Source organism: Ursus americanus, chromosome 22 (assembly GCF_024610735.1).
Source record: "Ursus americanus isolate L20-20 chromosome 22, mUrsAme1.1.p, whole genome shotgun sequence".
Classification (NCBI taxonomy): domain Eukaryota; kingdom Metazoa; phylum Chordata; class Mammalia; order Carnivora; family Ursidae; genus Ursus; species Ursus americanus.
This window is the reverse complement of record NC_142148.1, coordinates 23,944,193-23,968,532: the sequence shown is the minus strand read 5'-3', so window position 1 is coordinate 23,968,532 and position 24,340 is coordinate 23,944,193. Positions and strand designations below refer to the sequence as shown.

At 39.7% G+C, this 24,340-nt stretch overlaps 1 protein-coding gene across 2 annotated transcripts in view; it reads left to right on the top strand.

The window, feature by feature from the left end:
- The window catches only part of ASIP (agouti signaling protein), a 117,045-nt gene that overhangs the window by 23,070 nt on the left and 69,635 nt on the right, over positions 1–24,340 (top strand). For both annotated transcript variants that reach the window (XM_087853648.1, XM_087853649.1), the window contains exons 4-5: positions 4,597–4,674; positions 21,833–22,011. The gene's annotated coding sequence lies outside the window, so the exon portion shown is untranslated. The remainder of the gene's footprint in view (positions 1–4,596; positions 4,675–21,832; positions 22,012–24,340) is intronic.

The window sequence follows — 24,340 nt, the reverse complement described above, 5'->3', positions numbered from 1 at the left end:
AATGTATCAATAATCTTCCAATAATCTTAAATCTCTTTATATGAGATGTGGAGATATATAAAAACAGCTGATCATGTTGTTATAGAAAACATATCTTTATATAAATAATGGACCTCATATTGACTACATTTGTGGCTGACAAGTGGAGGACCAAGAACACTGGAGAAGTTGCTCAGGAAGATATAGAGAGAAGTTAGGAAGACACACAATTATATAAGAAACAAACATGCAAACAAAACCCCAAGCTCTGAAATTACAAATGGGGTCTGGGAAGAATGCCCAGTAATAAAACCTAACCCCCATACAAGGGGTAATCTAGAGATAGTAAACCTCATGTATTCCCAGTGTAACAGGTTGAAAAAGTTCCTACAGATTTGGGTTCTAGGATGAAAGCCTTGAAGACTATACAGCCGTAGATGAGCTGACCACTGGATAGGGCCTACAGAAGTACCCTGCACTCTCATTCCTCTCACTTATTAATACTTGATCTGCCCTGAGTCTGGGTCTGAAAAGTGAAAGGAGGATGAAGAATTCATACTACCAGCATCTCCTCTACCCTTTGTTGGGGTTTTGCACAATTAGATGTCAGAGAGAAATGTGAAAAAAATGGGACCCAACATGCTGATAACCTTCCCTTCCCTCCAGATAGATCTAACTTCTTTGTATCCTGACTCTACTACTCAATTTTCCAAAGAGAGCTACCCCTCTCTTTCCCTATCTGAAGACCTGAAGACCTTCATCCTCACTTTCAGGATTTTTTTTACTAATACCTCTTTCCCTTTCTTCCTGAGTCCCAGGATTCACACAGAGACAGTTGGAATAAGCATTGGCTGGTTTATAGACATTGAAAACTCAACTTCAAGCATGGCTTTGGCTTTGTTCGTTCAAGTTTTTCATAATGGAAATTTATATTGGTTTTCTGGTTATAAAGGAAATAAAGGCTCATAAAAAAGAAACAATATGGAAATAAAATATGAAAGCCCTCCAGAATTTTTACTATGCATATACAAATATACACATGTTTTTACAAAACTGGCATTATAAAATGCATTCTATTCTATAATTTTTTCCATTAATAAATTGTGGTCTTTCTATGTCAGTACTAACACATCTTTCATCTTATTAGACGAGCATAATAAATAAGGTCTCTAAAATCTGGAAGAATAGGCAAATACACATAACAACTGATTCACTGATATATTACAATATCATATCAATATGATTCATTCAGTGCATTGTCCTTCATTAGCAATGTACAGTTTAATGAACTGTGCAAATTACAATGAGTATGGTTCATAAATGCAGTATTTCCATCAATCCCAACATATGCATCTGAAGTGTATTGCCTCAGTTGATTGTAGCATTGGTTTAATTGTCCCCTCTGTTAAACTAAAAGAAGTAACCAAGGGGGTGACTGCCTGATTTTTTACAAATCTGTGTTTCTAGACTCTGTGGCCACTCTATATGTCAAAGAGTAGGTATATTGTAGTTTATTTAAACAATCCTTTTTTTTTTTTTTTTTAAATCAGATTGAAAGAGAAAAAGCACAAGCAAGGGGAGTGGCAGGCAGAGGGAGAAGCAGGCTCCCTGCGGAGCAAGGAGCCCAATGTGGGACTCAATTCCAGGACCTTAGGATCATGACTGAGCCAAAGCCAGCCGCTTAACTGGCTGAACCACCCAGGTGTCCCTAACCAATACTTTTTTTAAAACTCAACAGAAAACATTTAATTAAAAGTAGATATTTAGTCTGCAAGGATAATTTTTGACTGTACTTCATTTCACTTGCTCTCATTTTAACTTAATTTTAGGGTTCACTACAACTTTCAATTCAATTCTGATATTTTTTAAAAATTGAGGTATAATTAACATACAATGTTATATTAGTTTCAGGTGTACAACATATTGATTCAACAATTCTGTGCATTACTCAATGCTCACCATAAGTGTAGTCATCATACAACATTATTACAATGTTATTGACTATATTCCCCATGCCATACTTTTCATCCCCATGACTTACTTATTTTATAACTAGGAATTTGTACCTCTTAATCCCCTTCACCTGTTTTGCCCATCATCCCACCAACCTCCCCTCTGGCAACCAACAGTTTGTTCTCAACACCAAACAAACAAACAATCTGATTAAAAATGAGCAGAGGACCTGAATAAACATTTTTCCAAAGAAGACATACCAACAGGCAACGGACAGAGGAAAAGATGCTTAACGTCATTAATTATCAGGAAAGTACAAATCAAAACCACCATGAGATATCACCTCACCCCAGTCAGAATGGCTAATAGCAAAAAGACAAGAAATAACAAATGTTGGCAAAGATGTGGAGAAAAGGGAGCCCTCCGACACTGTTGGTGGGAATGTAAATTGGTGCAATCACTGTGGAAAACCGTATGGAGGTTCCTTGAAAAATTAAAAATAGAAATACCATATGATCCAGCAATTCTGCTACTGGGTATTTACCCAAATAAGTGAAAAGTACTAATTCAAAAAGATGTATGCACCCCTATGTTTATTGCAGCAATATTTACAATAGTCAAGATATGGAAGCAGCCCAAATTTCCAGTGATAGATGAATGGATAAAGAAGATATCGTGTGTATATATAATTCACATAACATAAAAATTACCATTTTAAGAAAACCAAAGCTGGTGGCATCAAAATTCCGGACTTCAAGCTATATTGCAAAGCTGTAATCATCAAGACAGTATGGTACTGGCACAAAAACAGACACATAGATCAATGGAACAGAATAGAGAACCCAGGAATGGACCCTCAACTCTATGGTCAACTAATTTTCAACAAAGCAGGAAAGAATATCCAATGGAAAAATGACAGTCTCTTCAACAAACGGTGTTGGGAAAATTGGACAGCCACATGCAGAAGAATGAAACTCAACCATTTTCTCACAAAAATAGATTCAAAATGGATGAAAGACCTAACTGTGAGACAGGAATCCATCAAAATCCTAGGAGAACACAGGCAGCAACCTCTGTGACCTTGGCTGCAGCAACTTCTGGCTAGACACGTCTCCAAAGGCAAGGAAGACAAGGCAAAAATGAACTATTGGGACTTCATCAAGATAAAAAGCTTTTGCACAGCAAAGGAAACAGTCGACAAAATGAAAAGACAACCTACAGAATTGGAGAAAATTTTTACAAATGTCTCATCAGATAAAGGGCTAGTATCCAAAATCTATGAAGAACTTATCAAACTCAACACCCAAAGAACAAATAATCCAGTCAAGAAATGGGCAGAAGACATGAACAGACATTTCTCCAAGGAGACATCCAAATGGCCAACAGACACATGAAAAAATGCTCAACATCACCCGTCATCAGGGAAACACAGATCAAAACTACAATGAGATACCACCTCACACCAGTCAGAATGGCTGAAATCAACAAGTCAGGAAACGACAGATGTTGGCGAGGACGTGGAGAAAGGGGAGGCTTCCTACACCGTTGGTGGGAATGCAAGCTGGTGTAGCCACTCTGGAAAACAGTATGGAGGTTCCTCAAAAAGTTAAAAATAGAGCTATCCTGTGACCCAGCAATTGCACTGCTAGGTATGTACCACAAAGATAGAAATGTATGATCCAAAGCGGTACCTGCACCCCAATGCTTATAGCAGTAATGTCCACAATAGCCAAACTATGGAAAGAGCCCAAATGTCCATCGACAGATGAATAGATAAAGAAGATGTAGTATATAAATATACAATGGAATATTACTCAGCCATCAAAAAATGAAATCTTGCCATTTGGAAGGATGTGGGTGGAACTAGAGGGTATTATGCTAAGTGAAATAAGTCAATCAGAGAAAGACAATTATGTATTTCACACATATGTGTACTTTAAGAAACAACAGAGGATCATAGGGGAAGGAAAGGAAAAATAAAGATGTAATCAGAGAAGGAGATAAACCGTTAGAGACTCTTAATCATAGGAAACTGAGGGTTGCTGGAGGGGGGGAGGAATGGGGTAACTGGGTGATGGACATTAAGGAGGGCACATGATGTAATGAGCGCTGGGTATTATATAAGACTGATGAATCACTGAACTCTACTTCTGAAACTAATAATACACTATATGTTAATTAATTGAATTTCAATTTTAAAAAAGAAACCAATCTGCTTTCACATAACTATGTAAAAACTTAACCATTTTAATGTTTATATTTCAGTGGTTTTAGTATATTTACTATGTTGTGCAACCATCTCTGGTTGTTTTGTATTTGTTTTTAATGGCTTTTATAATAAAACACAGATGCACACACATACAGATAAATAATAAATAAATAACCCCCGCACACATACAGAGCTTAATGAATTATTATAAAGTGCACTCCTCTTTAACGAGTACCCAGGTCAAGAAATAAAAGTTTGTTCATTCCCTTAGAAGCCCTCCTTGTACCTCATGCCAATCGTAAGCACCTTCCTCCTCTCAAAAATAACTACTCTCAAGACTTTGATAGTAGTCATTTCCTTGCATTTTTAGTCTTATTACCTGTGCGTGATACTGTAGTTTAGTCCTTAAACTTCTTTTAATTTATAGTTTTTTCTCATTCCTCTCTTCTCCTTAGAGTTTATCTGTTGAAGAACCTGGTCCATTTGACTTGTGGAATTCCCACAGTCTGGATTTTACTACTTGCATATTCAAGGTCAGTTCAGCATTGTACTGTGTCCTCTGTATTGCCTAAAAATTAGCAGCTAGATGCAGAGGCTTGATCAGGTTTGATCCCTTTGACAAGACTACCCATTATGTGTGGTTGCCTGATTGTCCCTTTTTTTGGTGGTATTAGCAGCCATTGATTCTCTTTCCCTAGATTCATTAATTTGTTGAGGACTAGAAACATGACTTTCTAATCCTTTCTTTTTTATTTATTCTCTGAAATACTTCTGTAAAGAGATGCTTTCAAAAATCTAATGTTTACTTACCCAGTGGTACAATTCATCAAGGACAGGCAGGATAAATTCTTGATTCATTTCCTTTATTTGCCAGTATTCAAGATAATCAGTTGGTTTCCTATTCATACTCCAAATGTGACCAGTTTTTTAAAAATATCATTATGAGCTCAAGGATTTGAGCATATTTAATCAAGTTTACTCCATTGCATGTATTATTTATATTGACATTCCATTTGTTCCATTTTTGCTCAGTGAGAACTTCTTTAAAGTTGTTTCTTAAGTCTTTTTGGCATGACCAGTAGTCTTTGACACCTTTCTTGCCAGATGGTGTAACAAAATGTTCCAGATTCACCTCATACTTTTCAGCCCCAGATCTAGAATCAACTATTTCTCTAGGACATCCTAGTTTCTTTTAGTGGGAAATGGTATTTCAAGATCACAATCTGGGCATTAGGGATTCTTATTACTACTGGGTAGGTCATTGTTTCTAGACCTCCTCTGGTTGCATTAACATCTTCCCTTCGATTTTGATAATTTCACTGAAATATATCTAAGTGTGGATTTAGGTTTATTAATAGGCTCAGTATCCATTATGCTTCTTACATCTGAGGTTTTTATTTCCTACATCAATTTTTTAGAATGTTTAATTTCATTAGAAACTCCAATCAGTTTTCTAAAATGGTTATATAATTTTGCACTCCCATTCACAATGTATGAGCATTCCAGTGATTCCAAATATTCATTAACAATTGATATTGTCAATATTTTAATTATAGCCAATCTAGTAAGCATGTAGTGGTATCTCATTTTGGTTCTTATTTCCTTGACAAGGAATGATGTTGAGCGCCTCCCTTGCTCTCTTTCCCTCTGTCTCTCAAATAAATAAATCTTTAAAAAAAGAAAAAGAACAAAACTGGAGGTATCACAATTCCAGACTTCAACAAGTTATATTGCAAAGCTTTAGTAATCAAAACAGTATGGTCCTGGCACAAAAATAGGCACATAGATCAATGGAATAGAATAGAAAGCCCAGAAATAAGCCCAAGTTTATATGGTCAATTAATCTCTGACAAAGGAGGAAAGAACGTGCAATGGGAAAAAGCTTCTTCAAAAAATGGTTTTGGGAGAACTAGACACCTGCCTGCAAAAGAATGAAACTGTACTATTGGCTTACACCATACACAAAGAAAATTAAAATGGGGGCGCCTGGGTGGCACAGCGGTTAAGCGTCTGCCTTCGGCTCAGGTCGTGATCCCGGCGTTATGGGATCGAGCCCCACATCAGGCTCCTCTGCTATGAGCCTGCTTCTTCCTCTCCCACTCCCCCTGCTTGTGTTCCCTCTCTCGCTGGCTGTCTCTATCTCTGTCAAATAAATAAATAAAATCTTAAAAAAAAAAAAAGAAAATTCAAAATGGACTAAGGACCTAAATGTGAGAACTGAAACCATAAAAATCCTAGAGAAAGCACAGCAGTAATTTCTCTGGTATTGGCCATAGTGACATTTTTCTAGATGTGTCTCCTGAGGCAGGAGAAACAAAAGCAAAAATAAACTATTAGGACTGCATTGAAACAAGAAGCTTCTGTGGAGCAAAGAAAATAATCAACAAAACTAAAACACAACCTAACTGAATGGGAGAAGATATCTGCAAATGACATATCCAATAAAGGGTTAGTATCCAAAATGTGTAAAGAACTGATAGAACCCAAAAAGCAAATAATCCAATTAAAAAATGGTTAGAAGATATGAACAGACATTTCTCCATAGAAGACATACAGATGGCCAATAGATACATGAAAAGATGCTCAGCATCACTCATGATCAGGGGAATGCAAATCAAAACCACAATGAGCTATCCCCTTGTAAAGCATAGAAACAAGTGTTGGAGAGGGTGTGGAGAAATAGGAACCCTCGTGCTCTATTGGTGGGAGTGCAAAATGGTGCAACCACTGTGGAAAATGTTACGGAGTTTCCTCAAAAAGTTAAAAACGGAACTACCCTATAATCCAGTAATCACACTACTAGATATTTACCAAGAAAATACAAAAACATTAGTTCAAAGGGATACATGCATCCCTATGTTTATTGCAGCATTATTTACAATAGCCAAATTATGGAAGGAATCCAAATGTCCATCGATAGATGAATGGATTAAGATGTGGTATATATATATACAATGGAATATAATTCAGCCATAAAAAAGAATGAAATCCTGCCATTTGCAATCACATGGATGGAGCTAGAGAGAATAATGATAAGCAAAATAAGCCGGTCAGAGAAAAACAAACACCATATGATTTCACTCATATGTGGAATTTAAGAAACAAAACAAAAGAAACAAACCAAGAAATGGATTCTTTTTTTTTTTTTAAGATTTTTTTTTAAGATATTCACTTGAGAGAGAGAGCATGAATAGGGAGGGGGAAGCAGGGGAGGAGCAGAGGGAAAGAGGAAGAGGGGGAAGCAGGGGAGGAGGAGAGGGAAAGAGGAAGAGGGAGAAGCAGACTCCCGGCTGAGCAGGGAGCCCAACACAGGGTTTGATCCCATGACCCCGGGATCATGACCTGAGCCAAAGGCAGACACTCAAGTGACTGAGCCACCCAGGGGCCCCAAGAAACAGATTCTTAACTATAGAGAACCAACTGATGGTTACCAGAAGGGAGGTGGGTGAGGTGATGGGTGAAATAAGAGATGGGGATTAAAGAGTACATTTATCATGATGAACACTGAGTAATGTATAAAATTGTTGAATGACTACATTGTACAGCTGAAACTAATTTAACACTGTATGTTAACTATACTAGAATTAAAATTAAAAGCTTAATGAAAAAATAAAATTATGTTCATGGTGTTTTAATCAGCAATTTTGGGTGTTTTGTAGCAAAGGTTTTTCAGACAATCTGGACTGAAATGTTGCTTTGTCTGGGAAGACTCTACCACCCCACCCCACTAGCCAAAGTATCTATGTGTGTTGCCAGGAGTGGAGGGAGGGCAGCATGGAGAATTTTTCTCAGACCTAGACATCATGGTACCTCATGCTCCTGCAACAGTGACTGGTCCAAGGAACAGACATGTGACGAAAGAAAGTTAGGTTTTTTTTTTCCCCCAGAAGAAAGATAATCTTTTTTTCCACTTGGGATGTAAAAATGGGACTGTAAACTTGAAGCTGTCACACCTTTCTTCCCTGGCAGCATAGAGGAAGCCCTTCTATGGTAGGAAATAATAAGAATAATGCATAGGGGGAAATGGGAACAGAGGGAGAGAGAAAGAGACTCCCTACATCCTCAGGAATCACTTGTGCCTGACAGGAGCACACACATTTAGACAGAACTGGGACTCCTAAGAACCTAATAAAGAAGGAAAATGAGGCTGGAGAAGGACACAGTGGAGACAGGTGAAATTCATGAATCATGTTCTCAATGTCCTGAATTCCATAGTGTCAGCCTTATCTTTGAAATTAGACATGGAAACTGCCAGCCAAAAGCCTTGACACAGAGGGATAAACTGACTTCTCATTGTGAAGTAAGATCACTAAGACGGAGAGGTGTTTCCCTACTACTCTTCCCTCTCCACCCATTCTCAGTTCAGTTCAACAGATATGTATATTTTTTTAAGATTGATTTATTTATTTGAGAGAAGTGGGGAGAGGGGTGAGGGAAAGGAAGAGAGAGAATCTCCAGCAGGCTCCCTGCTGAGCACAGAGCCCCACTCGGGGCTCCATCCTATGACCCTGAAATCATGACCCAAGCCGAAATCAAGAGTTGGATGCTCCACTGACTGAGCCAGCCAGGCGCCCCTCAACAGATATGTATTGACATCTGCCTGTGAATGGACCAGTGTGGTGGAGTTTGGGGCGTAAAGATAAACTAAACACTCTTTCCCTTTCAAGACATCACATTAGCAGAGCAGAGATAACTCGTTCAGCCTGGAGGTGAGGGCAGTAATGAGCTAAACCTTAGAGAATAAAATGAGGAAGAGACAAGAACACTATAGGCAGAGGTATAGAGACAGGAAACATTTAGTGTTCTAGAGTATATGGTCAAAGACAGGAAGTAGTCAGAAGTAATGCTGAAGCAGCAGGAGCTGGGTCATGAAGGACCTTGAATGCCACACCAAAAAGTTTCCATTTCATGTTGTAGGCATTGGGAAGTTGTATTAGTTTTTGAGAGATGCCATATAGCAAAGTACCATAGACAAACAACAGAAATCTATTTTTTTGTGATTCTAGAGGCTAGAGGCCCAAGATCAAGGTATTGACAGCTTTGGTTTCTTCTGAGGCCTCTCTTTGGCTTGCAGATGGCTGTCTTCTCCCTCTGTCTTCACGTGGTCTTCCCTCTGTGTCTGTGTCTAAATTTACCCTTTTTTATAAGGACACCAGTCAGATTGGATTAGGGCCCACTCTAATGGCCTCATTTTAACAATTACGTCTTTAAAGACCCTGACTCCAAACACAGTCACATTCAGAGGTATTAGAGGTTAGGATTTCAACATATGAATTTTTAGGGGACAGAATTCAGCTCATAAGAAGCCACTGAAGGATTTTAAGTAGAGAAGGGCATGAACAGATCTCTACTTCAGAAATGTTACTGGTAATAGTGTGGCAGATGGACTGAGGAAAGATAAGACTGTGAAAGGTACAAAGGCTTGTTAGGAGGCTTTTGGAGTTGTCCAAATAAGAGTTGATAAGGGCTTGAATTAGCCTACTTTCAGACTGCTACCCCGTTAGAATATAAATCAGCTCGGGATAGAGTGGCCTATGAGCAGTTGATGACTCTTCCCACTAGTTAAATTCTACTATGTAAGACGTTTTTGCACATTTGCTTTGAAGAAGGGTAGGTAGAATGAAGCAGTAGGAAGTCCCATGAAGTATTCCTCAGCCGTATGGTTTTATAAGGCTCCCTAAGTTTGGATCATATTCCTTTACTTGTCGCTGTCTCTATTCCTATTCTTACTCTTGTTATGGAGATTTATTTTTGAGGTGGGAGAAAGACCACAAGTTATAGAGTTGAGGTCCTACTTGGAGCCTTAATTCAGGCAGTTACTAGGTGAGTAACCTTGGGAAAGTCATTTTATCACTCTGAACTTCAGTTTCGCTTTCCTATTATGTAAAATGGAGATGACAATAATATCTAGCTCACAGCTTTGTTGTAAGAATTAAATGAGATTATGCATGAAAAGTATTTTTGAAAGAGCTGTACACTTGTTCTTTATTCCTACTTGGTACCCCCAATGGATATTTTTATGTGGGAGTGGGAAGCAGAGATTCTTCACAAAGCATAGTGGTAGCTATGATTTATTGAGTTACCTGCTATGAGCTTTAGTGAGCCCTAGAGTATCTCTTTCTTCTGGAAGAGGATCCCCAGTCATAGGAGTTGTGGGGTAGTAGTTATGTCAATATCTGAGAAAAATATAACTCTTTTCTGGGCTATTTGGATCTGATTACCAGGAAAGAAAATAATGCATTTAATTTCAGTAAATGCTAGAATTTGGGGGACATGTTTAATATCGCTAAAACAAAGGGAAGGCAGCAAATATACAAAAGCAGAGAAAAAGAGGCAAGAGCCACAAAAGGGAGTATGAAAACAAAAGGCAGAATTAGAAAAGAGACAAAAAAAGGAAAAAACAAAGACTTCCCCCAAAACATCTCCTACTTCAGACTTTCTTTTTTTTTTTTTTTAAGATTTTATTTATTTATTCGACACAAGCAGGGGGAGTGGGAGAGGAAGAAGCAGGCTCATAGCGGAGGTGCCTGATGTGGGGCTCGATAACGCGGGGATCACGCCCTGAGCCGAAGGCAGACACTTAACCGCTGTGCCACCCAGGCGCCCCCCTACTTCAGATTTTCTTATTCATGTTTCATTTCTTTAAGTAAAAGAACCTCAAGCACAGAAAAAGGAACTATTCTTTTTAATATCATTTACATATGTGTCTGGTCAATGTGAACTAATTAATAATACTGTTCACAAGAAACGATTCCTGGAAGTTTTGACTTGGGGTTGTTTTTATATATAATAATTAATATTTCTGTGAATTATAGACCTCACACAATGCAAACATAGAATATATATCCCTTGATGTAAGATTTTATTTAACTTTTTAAAAAAAGGATGATTGGGGCGCCTGGGTGGCACAGCGGTTAAGCGTCTGCCTTCGGCTCAGGGCGTGATCCCGGCGTTCTGGGATCGAGCCCCACATCAGGCTCCTCCGCTATGAGCCTGCTTCTTCCTCTCCCACTCCCCCTGCTTGTGTTCCCTCTCTCGCTGGCTGTCTCTATCTCTGTCGAATAAATAAATAAAATCTTTAAAAAAAAAAAAAAAAAAAGGATGATTTACCCCAGGACAGAATTGTGTCTCTGATAAAGGTTTTGAAGTAAATAAAGTTTTAAAAAATAAAAAAAGATGATTTAGTTGATCAAATATAACTCTTCTAAAAACCATACCTCAGAGAAGAATGTTTCTTCAAAGAGGTCTGACATGTTTTCACATAAGAAAACTATTACGTAAACTTGAAACTGAATACTAACAATCGTCCTTGATAATCCACCAAGTTCTTATGAACTAGAAAACATGGCAAGAATTGGTCACCAGATGAGAGGTGCGTGGGTGGCTTAGTTCGTTGAGCATCCAACCCTTGATCTCAGCTCAGGTCTTGATCTCAGGTCCTGAGTTCAGACCCCATTTTGGGCTCCCTGCTGGGCGTGGAGCCTACTTAAAAAAAAGAAAGAAAAGAAAGGGTCACCAGGTGAGACCAGGGATCCATTTCTCATTCATTCAACAGATACATATTGAACATGGGGCTTTTTGTCAGGTTAGGTGTAGAGTAGGTGAATGAAACAGACATAATACCTGCCCTCATAGAGCTTACCTTTATGTGGGAGAGTTAAATAGTAAATAAATTATAAACATATAAGCAACATATAATTACAAATTGTGATAATTTTTATGAAGGAAAAGAACATGGTGCTATGAATGAGAATAACAGTGGAAACTTGAGTGTGGGTGACTGAGGAAATGACATTTAAGCTGAATCCTGAAGGATGAGTGAGAGTTGGTCCTGAGAAGAATGAGGAGAAAGTAGTCTAGGCAGAAACCACATGTTTGTAGCCCTGAGACATGAAAGAGTTCATTGTGGGGTTCATCAAAGCAGGCTTACGTGGCAGACCTTGGGAGTCTAGTTCAGGTAAAGCTCAGTAAAAAAGATCCTTGTTTTGTTTCTCCCGTCATTATGGTTCATGCTGACTAATTGCTAAGTGTCTTGGGTATAGTCAAGGCTAAAATAACTGCAAACAGTTGAAACAGAGGTACGAATGAGACCAGGGCTAATTCTGTCCCTGCTGAGGACAAACATTGGGAGTGGGGATGTAACTTAAGGATTGTTTTGTGTGGTCTCAGCCTACCAATAACCAATGTCGTGGTTGGATGGGCCTTCTAATTCTTACTATGATTGCAAATCCCTTCAGCAACAACTACTAGGAAACTGTGAAAAAATAAGAGTTCATTACTTACAGAACCTGGAAATTCTATAGCACGCCTAGGGCCACACAGCAAGGTTATGCTTAGAGAGCACGCTGGCTTGAGGTTCTGCTTTTATTGGGGTCTTCCTGGGTAGGGGCTTAGAATTCACAGCCTCATGCATTACTGGTGAATTTAAAACATAACAATGGGAGTTTAAAGTGGGAAGAGAAAAAACAAGTGGTCCAAATTGTCAGTTGTCAGAATCAACCAAGATCTCTAAAACAAAGGAGCCTCAGTATTGGGAGAAGGAGTACAGCCTGGCTCTTTATCTTGTTGTGTAGTTGGCAATGTGTTTAATCATGATTGCTATCTTTTATTGTTGTTGTTGTTATTATTATTGAAGTATAGTTGACATACAGTATGATATTAGTTTCCAGTATATAGCATAGTGATTCAACAACTACATATATCATGAAATGCTCACCACGGTAAGAGTAGTTACCTTCTGTCACCGTACAAAGTTATTACAGGGGCACCTGGGTGGCTCAGTCAGTTAAGCGTCTGCCTTCAGCTCAGGTCATGATCCCAGGGTCCTGGGATCAAATGCCCGCATTGGGCTCCTTGCTCAGCAGGGAGCCCGCTTCTCCCTCTACCTGCCACTCCCCCTGCTCGTGCTCTCTCTCTCTCAAATAAATAAATAAAATCTTAAAAAAAAAAGTTATTACACTGTTATTGTCTATATTCCCCATGCTGTACTTTCCATCCCATGATTTATTTATTTTATAACCGGAAGGTTGTACCTCTTAATTCCCTTCACATAGTAAAAAAAACTAAGGCTAGTTTATGGAAGGCCTTGAATATTAGGCTAATACATGGTTTATAGACAATGAATAGGCATCTGCTTTTTCTGATCTCTTCCTTTTTTTTTAAGATTTATTTATTTTAGAGAGAGAGAGAGAGAGAGAGCAAGTAAGCAGGGGGAGGGGCAGAGGAAGAGAGAATCATGAAGTAGACTGGGAGCCCAATGCTGTCTCGATCCTAGGACCAGAGATCATGACCAGAGCCAAAATCAAGAGTCAGCCGCTTAACCAGCTGAGCCACCAGGGTGTCCCTCTGACCCCTTTTTAAAATTCAGATTCTGAAGAACCACCAGCTTTCTTTATACCCAGCCTTCTTCAACAAAACTGCAAAAGATATTAATCTTTATACTTGGTGACTAATAATGTACACTTGAGGTTGCTTTTTTTTAATATTTACATTTTAGCCAGCTTTTATAACTTTACACCTTTTCCCCCCAATAGTGAGATCAGTGACAAAAGAAATGTTAGAAATCAGAAAGTCAAACCATAAAATTCTATGTTCACCTTATTCCCAGGCAGACCAAACTGAAACCCTCTAAACTGGTTCCCTAGAACCTCCTGGATCAGAGGAACATGTGTCTTCCTAGTCCTTTATATTTGTTGGCTTCTCTGCTTTCTGTGGCATGAGCAGTCTCCTCCTGAGAGGAAAGCCCAGGAAAAGCTCTCCCTCCTCTGCCTGTATATGCCCTTTCCCTCCCTCTGTCCAAGTCTCCCATGTCTATTTGGTACTATTTTAATTAACATCTAATGACATGTTCATACCACAATCCTTCTTAGCTGGCATCCTGTAATAATACCTCTTTGCTACCTTAATTACCTAGAATGATAGTAAGGAGATTTTTAAAAAGAGCCTTGTTGGAATTAATCCATTTTCTATACAACACTATTACAGTACTCATAGGCAATTAATTATGAATGCAGTCATATGACTTCAGCCTGACATGGATTTACACACACATCATGCTTTTTTATAGTTATTTCCAAACAACCTCCTGTCCACTCCCAGTTTATACCAGAATCCCACATGTAGCTCTTCTAGTCACAGTAAAAGTAGCAATTTCCCAAACTATATTCCATTGCCATTTGTAACTTCTGGGTTTAAGTGCCCCCTCCAGAGCCTCTTGAACCCCAACTACTAACGTACCATTTGTTTGTTTTTTTCTTTTTTTAAATTTAAAATCAATTAATTAACATATAGTGTATTATTAGTTTCAGAGGTAGAGTTTAGTGATTCATCAGTTGCATATAATACCCCATGCTCATTATATCAAGTGCTCTCCTTAAATGCCCATCACCCAGTTACCCCATTCCCGGCTCACTTCCCCTCCAACAGCTAACATACCACTTTGAAATCTGCCTGCAAAATGTCCAAGTTACCCTTTCCTTCCCTGTCATACAACTTAACACATGTGTTCCCACCATACTCAGTCCCTTTTCAACTTTACGTTTTCTGAGAAATCTTCTTTGTATCACCGAGGAAGTACAGAGCTTTATATATTTTGCATATTTTATAAGCCAAGCTCTTATTGTCACTTTCAAAGATTAGGATAAATACCACTTAGAACAAATACCTAGGAGACAGTTATATTTTAATTATCTTAGCCCTAGACAGACTAGAATTAGTCACAACATGTACATAAATCCTGTATGACTGGGAGAGTAAACTCTAGTTTTAGCTTAAGAAGAGAGGATTTTGTCATATCCCTAAATTTAGGCTTTTTTTTTTTGCAAAAAGTGTCTAAAAGCATGTGTCAAGAGAACTCAGACCATGATTGTCCTGGAAGTTGACAGCAGCGCTGCACTTCATTCTGGACCGCTCGCATCTGGGAATTACCATTGGAAAAATGTCTTTATGCTTCTTTCTCACAGACATCTGTTTGGAGGGGAAATTTGAATGGTGTAAAGTTTCTAAGCAAGTGGGGAAGGCTTAGAAAAACACTTCAAAGTGCAGATTGTGTTTTTTTCTGCTGATGTAGGGAATTCTATGAGATTTAAACTTTTTCCTCTCTGGAAGCTGGTACCAGTTTTCTCCCTTTGTGGAAAAGCTGCAGCTCTTTAAAAGATGAAGAAATTCACTTTGACTAGAAAACATCTGAGGAGAGAGATCAGCTGGTCTTCAAGGTAGGAAAAACATTTGTCAAATGTTCTTTTGCCTCCTACAGGGTAACTGAGCATTTGACAATTTCCTCCTTCCTGTCGCTGAGTCGAATAGGCATTAAGAGACAAAAAGTCATATCTCCTCCCCGCCCCCCCACCCCCGCGCGAAAAGAAGGCCCGATAGAAAGGTTGGGTTTTTCTTGCTTTCTAAGCTGGCCTTGCCTGTCTTCCCTCCTCAGGCTTGCTGGAATTTGACTCCTTTGGGGTTAAATGTAGTGGATGGAGTATAGGGGAACTTGAAGCTTCTACTATTGAACTCTTTCTTTTTAAATTTGCTTGGATGGACAAGCTGCTCTTCTGTGAGAAAGAAGGGAGGAAAGAAGGAAAGAAGGAAAGAAGGAAAGAAAGAAAGAAAGAAAGAAAGAAAGAAAGAAAGAAAGAAAGAAAGAAAGAAAGAAAGAAAGAAAGAAAGGAAGAAAGGAAGAAAGAGGAGGGGAGGGAGGGGGAAGGGAAGGGAAGGGAAAGGAAGGGAAAGGAAGGGAAAGGAAAGGAAAGAAAAAGTTGGGATACATGGATGGCTCAGTCAATTAAGCGTCTGCCTTTGGCTCAGGTCATGATCCCAGGGTCCTAGGATTGAGTCTGCATCAGGCTTCTTGCTCAGCAGGGAGCCTACTTCTCCCTCTGCCTGCTGCTCCCCGTTTGTGCACTCTCTCTCTCTGACAAATAAAATCTTAAAAAACAAACAAACAAACACTAGCACATGAGACTATAAAGGGTTAGCACAAAGGTGTTTTGGGGGTGATGGAATTGTTCTTCATCCTAACTGTGGAGGTAACTACACAAATCTATACACATATTAAAGCCCACAGGGCTGTATACTCCCTAAAAAAAGTCTTTGAAAGAGTATGTTATTTGAAAGGTATATTCATCATATTCTAGGAATAGTTTACGTTTTCTCATACCCTCATCCTTTAATAAGTTGAAAATTCAGGAATCAATATACTCATATTTGTCAATAAAAATTATCCTTGCCAAGCTACCAAAAATATGTAGTTTTAACTGAAAATAACTTAAGATATACAAGAAAAATATTTTCTTCTTCTGACTCATATCATGAGATATGAAAATCAAATTGGTCCCTTAAGAAAGATGAGATTAGAATTGACAAGGTCATCACCTATAGATTTAGGAGGTAAATGTTTTAGGGCTGGAACAAGGTTAGCACTTGGTCAGTGCAAGCAAGGCAAGAATTTGGGAATACAGAGAACAATCCAGGGACTTGCTAGGCTATTTATTTATGAACTGAATTTTTGACCTTTCCCATTATTGCCTGTGCCCTACCCTTAAGGTTTGATCTTTCTTTTTCAGTCCTTTTGGAGTATGGTTCTATTTCCTAAAGATCTACCAGGAATCCTTGTCAGACCCAATTCTGTTAGCTTAACAATATGAGAAGTTCAGAGGGTTAAGCATACTCACTGCTTGAGCTTTTACCCCTCATGTTTCCTATCTTCCAGTCCCTCTCCGAGATGACGAGCCTCTCTCCATCCTTCTGGATTTCAATTCTAGTTTTTCCTCTGGGGAAGCTTCTCTGACATTCCTTCTGTGCTACCAATCAGTCTTTCATACTTCACTCTATTTTAACACTTAAAAGCTGTATGTCAATCCTTGTTTATTAGACAGGGAATTCCCTCAGGGTAGAGGCTTTCATTCATATTTATGTCCCCAGATGCTGGTACCTAAGTGTCCATTGAATGGATGGATGGGTGGATGGACGGATGGACAAACAAATCAACAAGTCAATGAAAGTCATTCTACTAAAGGAAAAACAAACAATTTTCTCTAAGATCACCACTGACTTCCAAATTGCTAAAATTGCTAAAAGACAATTTTCTGGCCTTATCATGCCTGACCTGTCTGGAACATTGGACACTACAGAATATTGTCTCCTTCTTGAAATTTCTCTTGTCTTTCGGCTTTAATGACAAGTCTCTCTTGGCTTTCCTTGTCCTTCTCAGTGTACTCCTCGGTTTGCTTTACTGACTTCCTTCTCCGTGGCACCTTCAGTATTAGAGTACTCCATGCTGCTATTTTCCACTCTCTCTCTCTCTTTTTTTTTTTTTTCCCAGTATATGCTCCCTGGATGACCTAATCGATGGCTTCAGACTCTGTAGTGAGGGCACAGGGGTACAAGAGCAGCTGGCTCTGGGGCTCCCAAACAGACCAAATTCAGCCACATACTGCCGACAAAATCCAAAGACTGAGAAACAAGTGGTGGTAAAACAAGAAAGGAATTTATTTCAGTGAGGCTAGCACTGGAAGACAGTGGACTAATGTCTCAAAGACTGTTTCCAAAGTGCTGAAAATACTTCCAGGTTTATATTAGGAAAATGTGGGACAGAAGTCCGTGGGTACATGCAGGTGGGCAGTGAAGGTCAAGTTGATCATTGTCTTGGGGTCAGTTATGGGCAGGAGTTTTGCTGGCTCAGAGCAGTCCTTATTGCTTGAGGGGATTGTTTTGGTTCCCATCAGGGGACATTTTGCCCTCAGGGTCTGTTGCCTGAGTTAAGAGATAAGTTGGAGAGAAGAATTTAATCAATTAGAAAGTTTGCAGTCAAAATGGAGGTAGATAAAGTCCTCTTTCAACTTTGTACTCATGCTTCTGAAATCTCCACCTCTAATTCATTCATTCCGTCTGAGCATGAGACAGATACTTACAGCTATCTATGCCCATAAAGACCCCATCCTTAATTATGCCCTAAGCCAAGCTCCTTATCTCCCCTGTCCTGTCCAGCTCCCAGTCTGTGTTTTTGTTCTTGAATCCCCCAAGTTGAATGACACCACCATTCAGACTATCAGCATCCTCCATTCCTCCCTTTCCAGTTGTTTATCAAGTCATGTTGATTTTATTTCCATGGTATGTTTTGACTCTAAATCCTGTTATTGGAGAGAGAACCCAGGTAGAGTTCAGCAATCTCCCTGAACTAAGATGGAGCTGGAGATCCAGGGAGGCCAAAGCAGCTAGAATTCACAGAACACAGTTTCGAGAAGAGAAGACGGCTGCACAGAGACAGAGCGCTCCAGAGATCTACAGAGAATCTCCCTTGAGTCTTCAGCTAAGTACTATTCAGAACATGATTTGAGGAAATTACCTGAGGCTGGGTAAAGTACCACTGGAAAAGAGCAAAGAGAATAATCTTCAGATTACCAGCTCCAATAAGATAAAATTTACAATGTCTGGCATTACCAGCATGCAAAGAAGCAGGAAAATATGATGCATAATGAGGAGGAAAACAATCAATATAAACAGATCAAAAATTGCACAGGAGTTAGAATTAGTAGACATATGCAACAGTTGTTGTAGCTATATTCCATATGTTCAAGAAGTTAGATGAAAGATTGAAAATGTTGAGCAGAGATATGGATGTTCGGCAGTATGTGGCTGAATTTGGTCTGTTTGGGAGCCCCAGAGCCAGCTGCTCTTGTACCCCTGTGCCCTCACTACAGAGTCTGAAGCCATTGATTCGGTCATCCAGGGAGCACATACTGAAGAAGAAAAAAAAAGAGAGAGAGAGAGTGGAAAATAGAAGCATGGAGTATGCTAATATTGAAGGTGCCACGGAGAAGGAAGTCAGTAAAGCAAACCGAGGAGTACACAGTGAAGGACAAGAGAGCCAAGAGAGACTTGTCATTAAAGCCGAAAGACAAGAGAAATTTCAAGAAGGAGACAATATTCTGTAGTGTCCAATGTTCCAGACAGGTCAGGCATGATAAGGCCAGAAAATTGTCTTTTAGCGATTTTAGCAATTTGGAAGTCAGTGGTGATCTTAGAGAAAGTTGTTTGTTTATTTTTCCTTTAGTAGAATGACTTTCATTGACTTGTTGATTTGTTTTGTCCGTCCATCCATCCATCCATCCATCCATCCATCCATCCATCCATCCATTCATCCATCCTTCCATTCATCGTGTTGTGGGAGCTGAAGCCCTGAGAGTGGGTGAGATGACTCAAAGAGAGTGTATGAAGCTGGAAGTAAATAGTGAAGTCATCGTCATCGTCATTGTCGTCATCCTCCTCCTCCTCCTAACCATTTACTGAGTGATTTTTACTATGTGCCAGACATAGTGTTACAGGATCACAGGGTTCTTGCCTCACAGAGTTGAAGAATGAATCTCGTGGACACAAAAGGGTGAAGTGAAGTGAAAGTTAATTAACTGAAGGTGAGAGCAGAAAGGAAAGAAGAAAGCTCTCTAGAGTGAGAGGAGTCCCAAATGGGTTGCCACTGAGGGCTTTTATTGAGGCAGTCTTTTATTGAGAACTGACTGGGAAGCTTGTGGCCTTGAGTTTCTTGTGCTGTCTTGGTTTGAGCATGGACTATTGATAACACCCTTAATGACTTACTTCTTTGAGATTTGGTCATTTTCTGTGATACATGGTAGCTGCCAAAGAAAAATACTCCCTAACATCCAAGGCCAGGTGGCCTGTTTTCTTATCTCTGATTCACTCTGGCTTAGTGCTTCTGCCTGCCAGGAGTAGTCTTAGAGTCCAGCCAGAGGCTCCCTATCTCTCCCTGCCTATACCTTAACCCTTTCCTTATTCAATAGTGCCAAGTACTTTATATGCATTACCTCATTTAACCTTCATAAAGACCTTACAAGTTTAGGTGCTCTGGAACCTTTATCAATGCCAACATTTTGAAGGCTGGCAGATGAGGGTGCTCTCTATCAAGTGAGTCTGAAAAGAGAGCCATCAGAGAAACAGAATCAGGAAAGGGATGATGTCATAGAAACCAAAGCAGGATTGTGTTTTGGGAAGAGAGAGGTCAGCAGTGCCATATGCTGCAAAGATGCCAAGGAATCGGGGCGCCTGGGTGGGTTGAGCATCTGACTCTTGATCTTAGGTCATGTTATGAGATTGATCAATCTCAATCATGAGATTGAGCCCTGCATTGGGCTCTGTGTGTGTCGAGTCTGCTTGAGATTCTCTCTCCCTCTCTCCTCTGCCCCTCCCCCCACTTGAGCTCTCTCACACTTTCTCTCTTTCAAATAAATAAATAAAATCTTTTAAAAAAAATGGAAGGAGGAGTTGTAGGGAAAGGGAGAAAAGAACAATAGAAAAGACAAGACTGAAGAGCTTAACCAAAGTGTCTTATTTCCAGAAAGAATGTAAGAATAGAAGAGAGAGAAAGGATGGGGCAAGGTGTGACCAAGAGGTCTAGTGGAAGAGTAGGCCTTGAACAGGGGGAAGGACTCTTAGGTTGAAAGAAAGGAGTAGAAGAGATAGAAAGAACTAAGGGAAGTTTACTACTAGGGGGTTCTGCTTTAGTCTTAAAAGTAGGAGGCAAAGTTATCTGCTATGAATTAGGTGGGCAGGGATCTTGAAGAGAGCAAGGAAAGTTTGTGATGTGAGACATAACTTATATTCAAAAGGTTGTATCTGATCTTCTGAAGACTCTCTGCTGAAGACTTGAATCAGAGTTGAAAACAGCTAGAAATATATCCTAATAGCTTCTCCTCTTTTGCAAAAAGCATGTACCCAGACTCTCTAGACGGATCCCTGGCTAATAAGATTTTGGGTATGGGTTTTTCTCTGTGCAAGGGAATGGGAAAAAGCAGTATGCAGAGAAGTAAAAATCTGAATATAGATAGAGCAAAATCATGAATGGATGTTGAGTTCTACTTAATTTTTTGATACATATTGAGATGATTATATAGTTTTGAATTATATAAAGTTTCTTCTTTCTTTTTTTTTTTTTTTAAGATTTTATTTATTTATTCGACAGAGATAGAGACAGCCAGCGAGAGAGGGAACACAAGCAGGGGGAGTGGGAGAGGAAGAAGCAGGCTCATAACGGAAGAGCCTGATGTGGGACTCGATCCCGTAACGCCAGGATCACGCCCTGAGCCGAAGGCAGACACTTAACCGCTGTGCCACCCAGGCGCCCCTCTTCTTTCTTTTTTTAATTTAAATTTTAGTTAGTTAACATACAATGCAATATTGGTTTCTGCAGTATAATTCAGTGATTCATCACTTACATACAATACCCAGTGCTCATCACAACAAGTGCCCTCTTTAATATCCATCACCCATCTAGTCCATCCCCCACCCACACATAAATAAAGTTTCTAATGTGGGACTATTCCTGTGGTAATATCCTTCTTGATCATGAAACTGAATTTGATTTGTTTATATTTTATTTGGGATTTTTGCAACTATGTTCATGGATAAGATTAGCCTGTAATTTTTTTCCTTCTCTTACTGTTCTTGTTTTTTTTTTTTTTAGCTTAAAGGGTATGCTAGTCCTATAAGCTAGCATGATGTGTCATCATGTTCAACAATTTTTTTTCGCCATTGCTTCTTGCGCTCCCTTATTTCTTACTTGGTTTTAATTCTGGTTTGAGTACATTCCTTCATAGTTCTTTCAGTAAGAGTGTTTTGATGGTAAATGTTCCAAGTCTCTGTAGGTCCTTTTTTTTTTTTTTAAGATTTTATTTATTTATTTGACAGAGAGAGAGAGAATGCCCTCACGTGAGCACAAGCAGGCCGAGCGGCAGGCAGAGGGAGAGGGAGAAGCAGACTCCCCTCTGAGCAGAGAGCGCGATATGGGACTCAATCCCAGGACCCTGAGATCATGACCTGAGTCGAAGGCAGATGCTTAACTGACTGAACCACCCAGGCACCCCTCTGTAAGTCTTTAAATACATTTATTTTGTTTTTACTTTTATTATAGTTTGTCTAGGTATGTAGACTTTGAGGTTTACCCAGTCCATGGACACCTCTGTATTTGATCAGTTCTAAACCCACTTTTATGTTAATTTCTCAGTTCAACATTCCTGAACTACGTAGATAGTATGAATTTGAAACACATGGTTAACGTAGTACATGCTTGGGTAAGTAGTTTCTCTCCAGTATCTCTTTCCTATCCATAGTACTGGGTTATGAGCCATAATTTCCTTGCAACCCCAGGGTGCCAGAAATAAAGAAACAGGGGTGTAGCTACTTTGGAAAACAGTTTGGCAGCTTCTCAAATTATTAAATATAGAGTTACCATATGAACCAGCAATTCTACCCAAGAGAAATGAAAACACATGTCCACATAAAAACTACCCAAATATATAGTTCATAGTTCTGCCACTAACTAGCTCGAGTGAATCATGTAACTGCTCTGGGTTAAAGTTTTTTTTTAATATGTAAAAAGAAATATATATATATATTAAATTATCTCAAAGAAATCTGTTGGGGCACCTGGCTGGCTCAGTCGGTAGAGCATGCAACTCTTGATCTCAGGGTTGTGGGTTGAAGCCCTATATTGGGCATAGCGTTTACAAGAAAGAAAGAAGGAAAGAAGGGAAGAAAGGAAGGGGGGGAGGGGAAAAGGAAGAGGAAGAGGAGGGGATGAAAGGAAGGAATCTGTAGGGTTCTGCCTGTACCAGGGATCTGTCATGGCTAAATGATGTTTCAAATTATCAAACTGCTCCAAAGCCATGGACAGGAAGCCCCTACGCGCAGGCTTAACTCCAGTGAGACCCAGATAATGCCTGAAATTCAATTGCACCAAATCCTTTTGGTGTCCAAAATTAAGTTTTGTGCATTTTAATTTCAGGGTACTTCCATATTAGAAATGTGATAGAAAAGTAGCCTTAGGGGTGCCTGGGTGGCTCTGTTGTTAAGCATCTGCCAGGGTCCTGGGATCGAGCCCCACATCCGGCTCCTTGCTCTGCTGGGAGCCTGCTTCTTCCTCTCGCACTCCCCCTGCTTGTTCCCTCTCTTGCTGGCTGTCTCTCTCTGTCAAATAAATAAATAAAATCTTAAAAAAAAAAAGAAAAGAAAAGTAGGCTTAAAGCAAAATGACTCACACCAGGGAAACTCCTACTGAGTTGTAACACCGTGGAAGGTAGAGATCCTTGAGGCAGAGGAGGCCATGGAGCGGGAGAATATAGAGGCCCCTTAGCCATGAGAGCGCTGAAGATCTGGGAGGCCAGATAAAGTGGTCTAAGGGGTGGCACCACAGCTTGAGGTTATTTACAGCTCAGAGCTGCATAAAAAGGAGTGGGAAGGCAGGGGATAGCTTTGGTCAGACTACCAAAGTCACCGAACCAAAGCTTGGTCTCTGAGTTCACTGACCCTTCCCACTCAGCAATTTCCACAGGTAAGTCCAAAGGAGAATTGCTTCAGGGATCTGACAGTTTAACTCTGCTCTGCTGATAGACGGTTTTCATCACCAAAATCGGAAAGGAAATGGACCAGTGGTAATGACATGATTTACTAATGAGGTCAACTTATTTTTCTGCAAGGAGCTTGGCAGGAATTCTCTAAAACAATAGACAACCCCCAAATCCCTTATATCTAACTTGGTGGCATTTGGCAGCTGTGAGATTCCTCATGTTTAACGGGTTGAAAATCAAAATGTGTAGGCTTTGGGAATGAACTGATTAACAAAGAGGAAATAATTGGTTGTTTAGATGTTGCCATCAATGATCCGCAATGAGAAAGGGAGTCATAAATAAATAATTCTAGCCATAGAAGCCGGTTCTTTGTTAGAATCTGGGCATAGGGCCTCAACACTAAACTGGGGTGGGCAATAAGATTCATTGACCAGAAGACTTCTGAAATCTTCTCCATAGCTAATTTATACCCTATCAGAGAGGAGTTTATTTTTATTTATTTTTTAAAGATTCTATTTATTTATTTGACAGAGAGAGAGACAGCCAGCGAGAGAGGGAACACAAGCAGGGGGAGTGGGAGAGGAAGAAGCAGGCTCCCAGGGGAGGAGCCCGATGTGGGGCTCCAACAAAGAACGCTGGGATCACACCCTGAGCCAAAGGCAGACACTTAATGACTGAGCCACACAGTCACCCCAAGAGAGGAATTTATTTTTAATCTTTGTTTTCCTTTGGCATCTAAAGTCCCTTTTCAGAAGAAAAGTAAATTCCCTGCTCCAGACTAGGACAAAGAATGTAAGGTTTGTCTGTTGGCTTCATCTCTGTCTACAGGCCTAAGAACTTTAAGGTGAAC